This window comes from Schistocerca piceifrons, chromosome 1 (assembly GCF_021461385.2).
Source record: "Schistocerca piceifrons isolate TAMUIC-IGC-003096 chromosome 1, iqSchPice1.1, whole genome shotgun sequence".
Classification (NCBI taxonomy): Eukaryota; Metazoa; Arthropoda; class Insecta; order Orthoptera; family Acrididae; genus Schistocerca; species Schistocerca piceifrons.
This window is the reverse complement of record NC_060138.1, coordinates 387,096,600-387,109,876: the sequence shown is the minus strand read 5'-3', so window position 1 is coordinate 387,109,876 and position 13,277 is coordinate 387,096,600. Positions and strand designations below refer to the sequence as shown.

Sequence of the window (13,277 nt, the reverse complement as noted above, 5' to 3'; positions counted from 1 at the left end):
CAGCAGTTAAGTTCCATAGTGCTCAGAGCCATTTTTTAATGAATCGCAGTCTTTGGTTTTCTCTACCCACAATATTATCTACGTGATCGTTCCAATTTAGGTTATATGTCATTGTAATCCCTAAGTATTTAGTTGATTTGTGTGACTTACCGCGTAATCGAAATTTAGCTGATTTCTTTTAGTACTTTTGTGAATAACTTCACACTTTTCCTTATTCAGAGTCCATGGCCACTTTTCGCACCATACAGATATCTTATCTAAATCATTTTGCAATTCGTTTTGATCATGTGATGACTTTACAAGACGGTAAATGGCAGCATCATCTGCAAACAATCTAAGACAGCTACTCAGATTGTCTCCTATGTCGTTAATATAGATCAGGAACAACAGAGGGCCTACAACACTTCCTTGGTGAACGCCCGATATTACTTTTGCTTTACTCGATGACTTTGCGTCTATTACTACGAACTCTAACCTTTCTGACAGGAAATCACGAATCCAGTCGCACAACTGAGGTGATACTCCGTAGGCACCCAGTTTGGTTAGAGGACGCTTTTGAGGAACGGTGTCGAAAGCCTTCTGGAAATCTAAAAATATGGAATCAATTTGACATTCCCTGTAGATAGCACTTATTACTTCATGGGTATAAAGAGCTAGTTGTGTTTCACAAGAACGATATTTTCTGAATCCGTGCTATGTGTCAATCTCTGGTTTATTAATGAAGGAATAGACTTCCTAAATGAGTGCGCGAACATTGTTGATATTTCTTGAGTAAAACCGTCTATTCGCTTAATGTATTTCTTTCTTTATAACACTGTTTCGGCTGGTGTCCTCATCAGGCCAAAACTTAGAACTTGTAAAATATCGTTCACTGTAAGTCAGTAAAACAAAGTGTGCATAAACGGGTCACCAACTGTTAATTTGGCTCAAAAATTTATCTTTGCAAAAATTTTTGAGCTAAGTTGACTGTTGGCGCCACGACTAGCCATAGGTCGTATCCATTGACAATTTACAGGTAAGTGAAACGACCCATCCAGATAAGCTCGTGCGTTACCATGTCACCTCCGGGATTCTGGGAGCTGCGTGGGCCCCAGATCGTCCGTCCTGCCGACTAACGTCGAGGGCCGATGTGCCGACCAACTTGGATGTGGTTTATAGGTGGTTTTCCGCATCCGACTAGGTAATCATGTCTCGCCTCAGGTACACGATTCTCAAGAATTTAGAGACCGTTCGCTCACTTTCGGATGGGTTAACACTAGACGCAGACAGTTATGGAATACAAATTCCGTCCCTGGGGAGGGAGTGGGGGATATAATCTCGTTCGCTGTTGTGGACACCGAGGACAATTTCTGGTACGATGGGGAGCGTTTTTGTACTCCAGCTTGGAGATAAGGGCTCCCCTTTCCACAATGATCATAAATGGTTTGTAGAGGCCTACGAAGCCTACTGAAGGCCGAGCGACTTTCTCAGGATGGCAGGGCAAGAATCTCTATTTTGGAATGGAGTCACTAGTGCGAGTTCGTAATGGCCAACGAAGTTCCCTGCAAACGGCTACTCCATCTGATTGCCCGAAAGGCCTGAGAGTTACTGAGAGGAAATTAGGTAGGAAATAGGGAGTTGAGGTAGTAGATGAATTTTGTTGTTCAGGCAGCAAAGTAACTGAAGTAGCGAGGATATAATACGCAAAGTGGCGATAGAAAAACAAGCGTTTATGAGAAGGAGCAATATTTAGACTTTAAAATAATTTTAAACGTCAGGATGCGGTACTGAATCGAACTGGGGAGAAAGGAAATTTATGGCACAACTTGACTAAAAGAAGGGATAAATAACAAATCTGGTATCACAAGACTAGATAACTACTGCACCCCCACATCCGCTTTATCCCGCTTAATGTAGTCAAGCCTCCCTCTCTTCACTGGAAATGGAAATGATCGTATGGCGTCAGTGACAGGGAGTTCCCAGGCGAGAAGTTCGGCCGAAAATGGGGATGAAATAATGATGGGGACAACGCAACACCCAGTCCCTGAGGGGACAAAATCTCCCACCCCAGCCGGGAATCGAACCCGAACCCCTGCGTGGCTTTCCATCGCGCTGACCGTTCAGCTATTGTGGGGGACCCTCTCTTAACTATCAAGCCGCGTTACTCGAGCTTTTGAAGATTTGCACTGCCTTCTTCATTCGGAAATGAGTACTGGGCTCGATGTTTTCCTCCTATACAGAGTGGCACACACTGTATGACGCATAACGTCCTTCAGTTGCTTGGCCAGAACTGTAAACCACAGTTTTGGAGATATATCAAACGAGTTGTCCCACTGTTTAAGACGCAGGATACGCATTCTAGAGGAACATGATTCAAATACTGATACGGATGCTCTTTCTAAATTATTTCAGGAGAAAATAAGAACTGCGGCGGATTCTCTGTGCTCACGGCTGGTGTCTGATCTCGACATCAATTAAACGTTTACTATAACCTTCCTTTCGTTCCCCAGAGGCAACAAACTGAGTACTAGCTTGTGAGGATTCCAGTTGTCAAACTAGACAGAACCACTCCTCTACCACATCATTACGATTACCGGACACATCGGCAGTTGATTACAGTTTGGGGGAGGGGGGGGGGGGATGTGAAATCCAACACTAATGGTTACACATTCTAATAGAGCGGTAAAACCGAACGTTTTCTTAAATAGCAATATTTTCCGGAGGTCATTGTAGCAGTACTTGCAGCCGGAAGCACCATAGAATTTTTAACCTGTAAGATACATTCGTACCATGCCTTGGAGCCCAGTGAGGCGTCTTCTCTTCCTGTGTGTATTAATTTCTACGACTCGGCTGCGACTCTACGGTTCCACGATCCACCGCGCGCGACCCGTGCCTGTCTGCCTGCCTCATAGCTGTACGCCCCCCACCTCCCACAAGTGGTAATGGAACACAGCACCCACCTCTGATTAAAGCCCAGGCAAGAAGCACTTTGTCACTTACATTAGGGCTATGACGTTGACAGCAAAGAAGCTTCAGTATTCTTATTGCTGGCTAAATTACTGATTCTGTACAGAGTGGGAAGAAACAACCGCATAATAGTTTCAGAGCACTATAGCATGTCGAATCGAGCATAATTTTCAAGGTAGCCACAGGTCGGAAAGGGGCCGTTGTGAAGCTGCAGCTATACAGCGACAGCCAATCATCGATGAGTCGTGGAAGTTTTTCGGGGAAGCGAAGCGAACGTGTTCCTTTGTTTCTAGCAGTGTCCGATCGGTAAAGTAACTGTGCACGTTAGACTAATAGTTTTCTCGTACTGCACATTGATAAAAATTGAAATATGGAACATTTACAGTTCATAATATCATTGCACTTTACAGTGTCCAAACTCAACTACCTTACGGCAGCGCTGATTCTGCAGTACAGTTTACACTGAGCTGACAGAAGACATGCGAGAAAATTATACACATATACAGGGTGAAAAGTATTTAAACCGACAAGCTCTGGGAGGTTGTAGGGGACATGAAAAAAAATATTTTCCCAAATGTCATTTTTTCCTATGAGGAGTATTTAAACCGGTAGACGAAGATTTCTCTGGCGGCAAATTAATTAAACCAACAAACACTTTTCAATCTTTTTATGACAAAGGGACAACAACTAGGTAGCAGATACGGTCCAATTAAACAGTCTCCAACAACACCGACCCACACATTAACTCACTTGATGAGCGTTAGTAACTGTGGCATGTGGGTTATCCTCACTCCAAACATGCGAATTGTGCATGTTGAAGACTCCATCACGCCCGAACGTTGCTTCATCGGTAAACAATACAGAAGATGGAAATTTAGGATGCATTTCACACTGTTCCAGGTACCACTGCGAAAACTGTACTCTGGGTGGATAATCAAATGGTTCCAGGTTGTGGACACGCTGTAAGTGAAATTGACGTAACAATTGCTCTCGAAGGACTGTTCTTACATTCTTCTGATTCGTCCCCATGTGACGTACCATTGCACGAGTGCTGACTGAAGGATCCCGCTCCACATGCTGCAAGACAGCTTCCCCTAATTGCAGCTTTGTTACCGTGCGACGGCATCCCTGTCCAGCTAATCTGCTAAATGACCTGGTCTCACGCAGACGTTGGTACACAGCATCAAAGGTCGTATGATGCGGGATGCGGCGATTAGGATATTGTTGTTGAGAAACCCGCTGTGCAGCTCGTCCGTTGTGGTGCGCTATGTAGTACGCACTAACCATATCAGTGTACCCACTCCTGGTGTATCGCTCCATTAATAAACAGAGACAATGCACTACTACATTGGTGGACAGCAGTTGCCTACAAATGAAGAGCGCAATACGCCCTCTAACTACTGAAGATCGTAATGCGGCCTCTATCAACGGACGAGCGCAATACGGCCTCCAACGGTTTAAATAATCCTCGTACGAAAAAATGACGTTAGGGAAAAATATTTATTTTGATGTCCCCTACAACCTCCCAGAGTTTGTCGGTTTAAATACTTTTCACCCTGTAGAATTCGTGGCAGTATCGTTTACACAAGGTATAAAAGGGCAGTACATTGGCGGAGTTTTCATTTATACTCACTTGATTCATGTGAAAAGGTTTCCGACGTGATTATGTGCGCACGACGGTAACTGACAGACTTTGGACGCGGAATGGTAGTTGGCGCTAGACGTATAGGCCACTTATAATTCGAAAATCGTTAGGGAATTCAATATTCCGCGATCGAAAACGTCAGGAGTGTGCCAAGAATACCACATTTCAGGCATTACCCCTCACCGCAGACAACGCAGTGGCCGGCGGCCTTCACTTAACGACCAAGAGCAGCCGCGTTTGCATGGAGTTGTCAGTGCTAACACGTAAACAATACTGCGTGAAGTAACAGCAGAAATCAATGTAGGACGTACACTGTTAGTATCCGCAATACCAATGTGTCGAAATCTGGCGTTAATGGGCTATGGCAGCAGACGATCGACTCGAGTGTCTTTGTAACCAGCAAGACATCGCCTGCAGAGCCTCTCCTGGGATCCTGACCATATCGGTTGGACACTAGACAACTCGAGAGCCGTGGGTCAGATGACTCCCGATTTCAGTTGCTAAGAGCTGATGCCCCCCATGAACAATGGACCTTGCCGTTAGGGGGGAGGCTTGCATGCCTCAGCGATACAGATAGCCGTACCATAGGTGCAACCACAATGGAGGGTTATCTGTTGAGAGGCCAGACAAACTTCTGGTTCCTGAAGAGGGGCAGCAGCCTTTCCAGTAGCTGCAGGGGCAACAGTCTGGTGATTGAATGACCAGGCCTTGTAACATTAAACAAAACGGCCTTGCTGTGCTGGTACTGCGAACAGTTGAAAGCAAGGGGAAAGTACAGCCGCGACCTTCCCTGAAGTCATGCAAAATTACTGTATTGTTAAACGATGATGGCTCCTTTTGGATAAAATATTCCAGAGGTAAAATAGTCCTCCATTCGCATTTCGGGGCGGTGACTACTCAGGAGGACGTTGTTATCAGGAGAAAGAAAACTGGCGTTCCACCGATCGGAGCGTGGAATGTCATATCCGTTAATTGGGCAGATAAGTTAGAAAATTTAAAAACGGAAATGGATAGTTTAAATTTAGATATTGTGGGAATTTGTGAAGTTCGTTGGCACGAAGAAAAGGTCTTCTGGTTGGGTGAATACAGGGTTATAAATACAAAATCAAATAGAGGTAATGCAGGAGTAGGTTTCATAATGAATAAAAAGATAGGAGCTCTGATAAGCCAGCACGAATAGTATAGTGAATGCATTATTGTAGCCAAGATAGACATGAAGCCCACGCCTAACACAGTAGTACAAGTTTATATGCCAACTAACTCCGCAGATGATGAGGAGATTGAAGAAATGTATGATACGATAAAAGACATTATTCAAATAGTTAAGAGAGACGAAAATTTAATTGTCATGTGAGACTGGAATACGATAGTGGGGAAAGGAAGAGAAGGAAGAGTAGTAGCTGAATATGGACTGGTGTAAGGAACGAAACAGGAAGCCACCTGGTAGAACATTGTGTAGAGCATAACTTAATCACAGCTAACACTTGGTTTAAGAATCATGAAAGAAGGTTGTATACATGGAAGGAGCATGGAGCCACTAGAATATTTCTGACAGATTATATAATGGGAAGACATAGATATAGGAACCAGGTTTTTAATTGTAAGACATTTCCATGGGCAGATGTAGACTCTGACCAGCCATGCGGAGTGGCCGCGCTGTTTGAGGCGACATGTCACGGGCTGGGTGGATCCTCCGGCCGGAGGTTCGAGTCTTCCCTCGGGCATGGGTGTGTGTGTGTTGTTCTTAGCATAAGTTAAAGTAGTGTGTAAGTCTAGGGACCGATGATCTCAGCAGTTTGGTCCCTTAGGAATGCACACACATTTGAACTTTTTTTTTGGACTCTGACTACAATTTATTGGTTATGAACTGTAGACTAATACTGAAGAGGCCGGCCGAAGTGGCCGTGCGGTTAAAGGCGCTGCAGTCTGGAACCGCAAGACCGCTACGGTCGCAGGTTCGAATCCTGCCTCGGACATGGATGTTTGTGATGTCCTTAGGTTAGTTAGGTTTAACTAGTTCTAAGTTCTAGGGGACTAATGACCTCAGCAGTTGAATCCCATAGTGCTCAGAGCCATTTGAATACTGAAGAAACTGCAGAAAGATAGGAATTTAAGGAGACGGGACGTGGATAAACTGAATGAACCGGAGATTGTAGAGAGCTTCAGAGAGAGCATTAGGGATCGATTGACAAATACAGGGGAAAGAAATACAGTAGAAGAAGAATGGGTAGCTTTTAGAGATGAAACAGTGAATGCAACAGCGGATCAAGTTGGTAAAAAGACGAGAGCTGGCAGAAATCCTTGGGTAACAGAAGAGATATTGAATTTAATTGATCAAAGGAGAAAATATAAAAAAAAGCAGTAAATAAGCAGGCGAAGAGGAATACTAAAAACTAAACTCCATCCGAACAGGTCATGTAGGCCCAAGGGTACTCACCGGCCACCGTGTCATCCTCAGCCTACAGGCGTCACTGGATGCGGATATGGAGGGGCATGTGGCCAACACACCGCTCTCCCGACCGTAAGTCAGTTTACGAGACCCAAGCCGCTACTTCTCAATCAAGTCCTTAGTTTGCCCCGCAAGGACTGAGTACATCCCGCTTGCCAACAGCGCTCGGCATACCGGATGGTCACCCATCCAAGTGCTAGCCCAGCCCGACAGCGCTTAGCTTCGGTGATCTGATGGGAATCGGTGTTACCACTGCGGAAAGACCGTTGGCGATCAAAAGAGAACACAAACGTCTCAAAAATGTGATCGACAGGAAGTGCAAAATGGCTAAGCAAGGATGGCTAGAGCACAAATGTAAGGCATGTATCACTAGGGTGTAAGATAGATGCTGCCTACAGGAAAATTAAAGAGACCTTTGAAGAAAAGAAAACCACCTGTATGACTATCAAGAGTGCAGATGGGAAACCAGTCCGAAACAAAGAAGGGAAAGCAGAAAGGTGGAAGGAGTATATAGAGAGTCTATACAAGGGCGACGTACTTGAGGACAATATTATGGAAATGGAAGAGGACATAGATGAAGATGAAATGGGAGATATGATACTGCATGAAGAATTTTACAGAGCACTGAAAGACCTAAGTCAAAAAAAGGCCCTGGAAGTAGACAACGCCTTGGGAGAGCCAGCCATCACAGAACTCTACCATCTGGTTCAAAAATGGTTCAAATGGCTCTGAGCACTATGGGACAAAACATCTATGGTCATCAGTCCCCTAGAACTTAGAACTACTTCAACCCAACTAACCTAAAGACATCACACAACACCCAGTCATCACGAGGCAGAGAAAATCCCTGACACCGCCGGGAATCGAACCCGGGAACCCGGGCGCGGGAAGCGAGAACGCTACCGCACGACCACGAGCTGCGGACTCTACCATCTGGTGAGCAAGATGTATGAGACAGGTGAAATACCCTCAGACTTCAAGAACAACATAATAATTCCAATCCCAAAGAAAGATTGTGCGAAAATTACCGAACAATAAGTTTAATAAGTCATGGCTGAAAAATACTAACACGAATTCTTTACATACGAATGGAAAAACTGGTAGATGCCGACGTCGGGGGAGATCAGTTTGGATTCCATAGAAATGTTGGAACACGCGACTCAATACTGAACTTACGACTTATCTTAGAAGATAGATTAAGGAAAGGCAAACCTACATTTCTAGCATATGTATACTTAGAGAAAGTTTTTGTCAATGTTGACTGGAATACTCTCTTTCAAATTCTGAAGGTGGTAGGGGTAAAATACTGGGAGCGAAAAGCTATTTACAATTTGTAAAGAAACCAGATGGCAGTTATGAGTCAAGGGGCACGAAAGGGAAGCAGTGATTGAAAAGGGAGTGAGACAGGATTGTAGCCTATGGTTCAAATGGCTCTGAGCACTATGGGACTCAACTGCTGAGGTCATTAGTCCCCTAGAACTTAGAACTAGTTAAACCTAACTAACCTAAGGACATCACACACATCCATGCCCGAGGCAGGATTCGAACCTGCGACCGTAGCGGTCTTGCGGTTCCAGACTGCAGCGCCTTTAACCGCACGGCCACTTCGGCCGGCGATTGTAGCCTATCCCCGATGTTATTCAATCTGTATATTGAGCAAGCAGTAAAGGAAACAAAAGAGAAATTAGGAGTAGCAATTAAAATCCATGGAAAAAAATGGAAACTCTGAGGTTCTAAGATGACATTGTAATTCTGTCAGAGACAGCAAAGGACCTGGAAGAGCAATTGAACGGAATGGACAATGCCTTGAAAGGAGAATATTAGATGAACATCAATAAAAGCAAAACGAGGATAATCTAACGTAGTCGAAAAAATGGTTCAAATGGCTCTGAGCACTATGGGACTCAACTGCTGAGGTCATTAGTCCCCTAGAACTTAGAACTAGTTAAACCTAACTAACCTAAGGACATCACACACATCCATGCCCGAGGCAGGATTCGAACCTGCGACCGTAGCGGTCTTGCGGTTCCAGACTGCAGCGCCTTTAACCGCACGGCCACTTCGGCCGGCCTAACGTAGTCGAATTAAATTAGGTGATGCTGAGAGAATTAGATGAGAAAATGAGACACATAAAGCAGTTTGTGTGTTTTTCTATCTGTGGAACAAAATAACTGATGATCTTCGAAGTAGAGAGGATATAAAATGTAGACTGGCACTAGCAAGGAAGGCACTTCCGAAGAAGAGAAATTTGTTAACATCAAGTATAGATTTACGTGTCAGGAAGTCTTTTTGGAAAATATTTCTATGGAGTGTAGTTATGCACGGAAGCGAAACATGGACTATAAATTATTTAGACAAGAAGAGAACAGAAGCTTTCGAAATGTGATGCTATAGAAGAATGCTGAAGATTAGATGGGTAGATCACGTAACTGATGAGGAGGTATTGAATAGAATTGGGGAGAACAGGCATTTGTGGCAGAACCTGACTAAAAAGAAGAGATCGGTTGGTAGGACACGTTCTGTAGCATCAAGGGATCACAAATTTAGCGTTGGAGGGAAGCGTGGAGGGTAAAAATAGCAGGGGGAGACCAAGCGATGAATACAGTAAGCAGATTCAGAAGGATGTAGGTTGCAGTAGTTACTCGTAGATGAAGAAGGTTGCACAGAATAGAGTAGTATGGAAAGCTGCATCCAGTCAGTCTCTGGACTGACGACAACAAAAACAGCATCAACAACAAGAGCTGATGGTAGGGTTGCAGTATGGTGCAGACCCCACGAAGCCATCGACTCGTCAACAAGGCACTGTGCGAGCTAGTGGCGGCTCCATTATCGTGCGGGCTGTGTTTACATGGAATGGAATGGGTCCTCTGGATGTTCGGCTACTTGGAGACCATTTGGAGCCATTCATGGACGTCATGTTCCCAAATAACGATGTAAGTTTTGTGGATGACAATGCGTGATGTCAACGTGTCCCAACTGATTGGTTTCAAGGATAGTTTGTGCGATTGGTCTGGCCACCCAGATCGCCTGACCTGAACCTAGTCTGACATTTTTGGGGTATAATCGACAGGTCAGTTCGTGCACAAAATCCTGCACCGGCAACACTTCCGGAGTTAAGGCCGGCTATACAGCGTGCATGGCTGAATATTCCTGCAGAGGACTTTCAACGACTTGTTAAGTCCATGCCACGTCGAGTTGCTGCACTACGTCAGTCAAAAGGAGGTCAGACACGATGTTAGGAATTATCCCATGACCTTTGTTACCTCTGTGTACGAATTTCAGACATTAATGGCATTAGGGGGCTGTACTTTGAGCTCAGATGATGTAACAGTGAAGCTTTACCCGGTAAGCACAGAAAATTTACGTCTAATGTAACGAATCATGGGTACAAAACGAAAGTTTGTCGGGTTCTGCCTATTCAGCTGAAAACATAATATTCATTTAATTTAATTATTAACCGCTCACTTCAACATACCGAGTATTAGCTGGGGGAAGTTAAACGCAATCATTTTTGCGCGTTCGTCGCTGATTTTCTGTCACTTTATGACCGTAGCTTCACAATGGTGCAGTAGGTCATGACATCGAATAAAAAAAGGAACTGTAGCTGTTCCTGAAATACTGCTACCAGATTTGTTTCATCTCAATTCTCATCCGTTTTGCTTACTGACGCATTAAGAGTAATCAGTTGCTCACTGATGGTGAACCAAACATATTCCGCCTATATCACTTCTGAACATTAAATTAAGGTAACAGTATGAGAAGCTTGTAAGCGCCTTGCAGGGGAGGTTGTGCTGAGAAATAATTAAGAAAAAAAAATTTGATACGTTGCCCCGTTTCGTAGTTATTCAGCATTGAAGCTAGCCAATCAGATCGTGGCGCACGCCAATTCAAGCGTTTACACGCGCTAAAATGTGGTAATGCACAGACATTTGGGGATCTGTGTGTTACCACTTATTGAAATGCTCATTACCAGTTAAAGTGTGCCTCTTTCGGGAGTGATACGTTTAAGCTAGCGAGCAAAAGCTACGTGCTAGGTCTGAGGAAACCAAACGAAGAACACGTTTGGTGACACGGCCTCCGACAGGCTGCTTGAAATTGCGCGCGTGACGACCTGATTGGCTTATTTCAGGGCTAAATAACCCCGAATCGGCGCAACGCATAAAATTTTTTTCTCGGTTATTTCACGGCACAGCCTCCCCTGCAACACCCTTACAGGATTTCAGACCGTTTCTGACCACCCTGTATAAGTTGCGTTGAAACGTTGGACATTAAGTGGAGCCCAACAGTTCACCTGAAAGTTACTGTTGCGGTTGGGATGGTAAGTAGCTCTTAGAAAAAGCAATCATTAACATCTCTATCATCACTGCAACTGCTACTCACGCAATAAGATTCCACCGTCTCCCCAAAACGCCATTCGGAATATGATTGTCTGCACTTCGCTATGCAGTAGTATTAAGATCGTAGTTAATTTGCAAGAAACAGCTAGACTGTGCGAAACATAAAACCTGTTCCCAAACCTATTCTTACTATCTCCATCGATGAGCCCATTGTTTGCTGATCTGTTGATAACCCAACGTCGTGTTACCGCAAGCGTTCTGGAGCATTGTATTAGGCGAAATTTGAGGATTTTATTTTATCCGTGTGCCACACATTAATTCGGTTACTAAATGACAAAAATTCAGGTCTCCAGTCGAGCTAATGACTCAATTTTTTGTCCAATATTTCGATGACTTACCTAGTCTGCTGCCGCGAGAAATGGTGCCTCGTGTGCTTGCTGCTTAAGCTTCATTTCCGTTTGTCACTCTGAAATGCACCATCTATTAATTAAGACCGTAGAACGTCATAAATCAACTCAGGTGTACAGTTTGTGGATACACGTAACAGCATGTGCTAGTTTAGCGATGCAGTAGAATTTAAAACCACGACGTTTTCTAGTAATATCTTCTACTAAGACAACACGGAGACACGTTTTATCTGGAGAATAAAGGAGGACTTCACACTCCACAGACATATTTCTCCTTGTCTCTCTTCTCCTCCATACACACCATCAGTCTAACTCGCGTGGATTACTGCCTAGCTCGTAGAACAACATATGTCCTCCACTAGTCGGCGATAGTAGGCAGTGGAATCGGACCGAAACAGCCTGGTGGGGAATCCCCTTGGAACATCTCCAGCAGATCTCTCATTCGCTGCCACAATGTATAACAGCTCTTACGGCAGTCCGTGCTGGATGCAGCGTGGGTCATCTATTGTGTCACAGTAATGTGGGTTATCGAGCTGAAACTTCACTCACAGATGAATACCGTTCCACACACACACACACACACACACACACACACACACACACACACACACGATGAAAACACCTTAAATCCTACATTTTAGCTGGCGTCTCCCTCGCCAGGAAATGAGCGGAACGGAATACAGAAGGAAGAAACAGGACACAGGTCAGGAGACGAAGACTCAGAGCGATGTTCTTCGACTGCTGCTACAACTTTCATGGAAATAAAGAAGAAAAACGACGGAACTGTGTTTGCTATTTCTGGTTTTGTATGTAATAGCCTACTCACCAGAAATTCTTTGGACTCTGAGGAACAGTGTGCGATGTAGCTGAAGCACTTTAAAGAAGTGACTTCAGAAACTAACATTAAATGAATTTGGAGCAACTAAGGTATACATTGGTAGAAGTGTACTTTTTCATATCCTCTCACGGTGTTGTTAATGACATGAAAAGACAAATACTTAAGAAATGCCAGAACTTTCAAAATACTATTATAATAATAACTATAAATCGCACATTAGTACGAGTCAGCAGAATATAAAAGTAAATGCATTCGAATTAACTGGAGTTCAAAGCATGTCCCAGTTGCATCCATTTCAATCGTACTTACTTTCCCACTGATCGATTTAGTCTATCGACGAAACCAGTACACACTAGTTAATGATCCTTGTAGAGAACAAGTAAATTTTGTGCAAAGACCATGCTGACAACAGTGAATTTAACTCTGAATAAACTGTATTATCAAAAGCCATTAAAATTACAGTACATGCTGTAAATGAATTTATTGTCAATTACGATCGAGGTTTAGTATCAGGCACTTATGGTCATATGACGTGTTCAGACTGAAATGGTACTGGGTAGACAATAAGCTTACGTGGTTGTACATAATAATCAAGAAGAGATTTATGATTGAAACTGGTAAAATCAGAACGCCTTGGCATGTAGAACTGTCCCTG

General features: G+C 43.9%; 1 protein-coding gene and 1 pseudogene across 1 annotated transcript in view; both read right to left on the bottom strand.

Annotated features, from left to right (window-relative positions):
* Window positions 1-13,277, bottom strand: part of LOC124725867 (protein rhomboid-like) — a 227,118-nt gene that overhangs the window by 191,506 nt on the left and 22,335 nt on the right. The window lies entirely within an intron of this gene.
* On the bottom strand, window positions 7,194-7,311 carry LOC124724182 (annotated as a pseudogene).